At 50.0% G+C, this 1,217-nt stretch overlaps 1 pseudogene; it reads right to left on the minus strand.

Moving 5' to 3' along the window:
- Nucleotides 1-311: 311 nt before the first annotated feature.
- LOC101348781 (40S ribosomal protein SA pseudogene) overlaps nucleotides 312-1,217 on the minus strand; it is a 33,281-nt pseudogene continuing 32,375 nt past the window's right edge.

Genomic DNA, 1,217 nt, shown 5'->3' on the forward strand with positions numbered 1-1,217 from the left:
GAGTTGATTCCAACTCATAGTGACCTTACAGGATAGAGTAGAACTGCCCCATAGGGTTTCCAAGGAATGGCTGGTGGATTCCAACTACTGACCTTTGTTAGCAGCCAAGTTCAGAATTAGGAACCATTTATCTGGTCCAGCCTAGAAAAAAATGAGTCCCAGAGAAGGAAAGCCAGTGTTTCTACAGCATTGGTCATGAACAGATCCCGGGCTAAAACTTATTCTGTGTCTTTCTTTATCTTAGAAACTGATATTCATTTTCTGTCAACCTTTTTTCCACTTCCTGTCTTAACAGATTACAGAAGAACAGCTTAAGACCGCTCAGCGGTCATTCCTCCCCGCTCAGTGGCATGGGCAGTCGCGGGGGCTGCAGACCAGTCTTCAGTTGCAGGCTGAACACTCCAGTCTTCCACGGGGAACTGCTGAATGGGCACACAGGGCACCTGCCTGCCTTCAGACCGGTCTGCAACCCCGGGCTGAGCAGCAGTAAATTCAAGAGCTGAAGCAGTTCATTCACCCTGAAATTCCTCCTTGGCCACATCCTCTTCAGCAGTGGCCTGCTTTTCATTTACAAACTTTTCAGGATCTCTGTAGAAGTAGAGATCAGGCATGGCCTCCCATGAATCCTCCTGCGAGATGGTGCTACGCACGAGCTGAACTTCCTGGGCCACCGTCCATCACATCAGATCCGCCAAGTGAGCTCCTTTGTTGTTGCGTGGGATAGCAATGTCCACGCAGTGCAGAGGAGAATCTGGGTGACACAGAGCAGTGGTGGGCAGGTTCACATAAGACGCCTCTGTGAGAGGCTGGTAGTCAGCCCTGGGATCAGTACCCACCAGAAGACGCGGCTCCCAGAAAGCTGCCTGGATCTGGTTAGTGAAGGTTCCAGGACTGAAGGGCCCAGCAATAGAAGCAGCTCCACTGACAGCAGCAAACTTCAGCATAGCCCGCTGGCCGGTATTCCTGGGGGATGTGACACTAACGTGAACTGGTTTTCTATGTCAACAATGGAACGAGCCACCAGCAGAAGCTTCTCTCTGGTCCTCTCAGGTTTGTGATGTAAATAACATCATTTTTACTTTTGTAGATGTACTGTTCCCTTTGGAAGTCAAGGTTGGTGCCATTAAGCGGGTCCCTGCTGCAAGTTAGAGGGCATCCTCCTCTTCTATCTCAGGACACCAATGGCTCTGGACATTGTGAAAGTTTCCCTTTAAGTT

The sequence above is a fragment of the Trichechus manatus genome, unplaced genomic scaffold (genome assembly GCF_000243295.1).
Source record: "Trichechus manatus latirostris isolate Lorelei unplaced genomic scaffold, TriManLat1.0 scaffold00092, whole genome shotgun sequence".
Classification (NCBI taxonomy): Eukaryota; Metazoa; Chordata; class Mammalia; order Sirenia; family Trichechidae; genus Trichechus; species Trichechus manatus.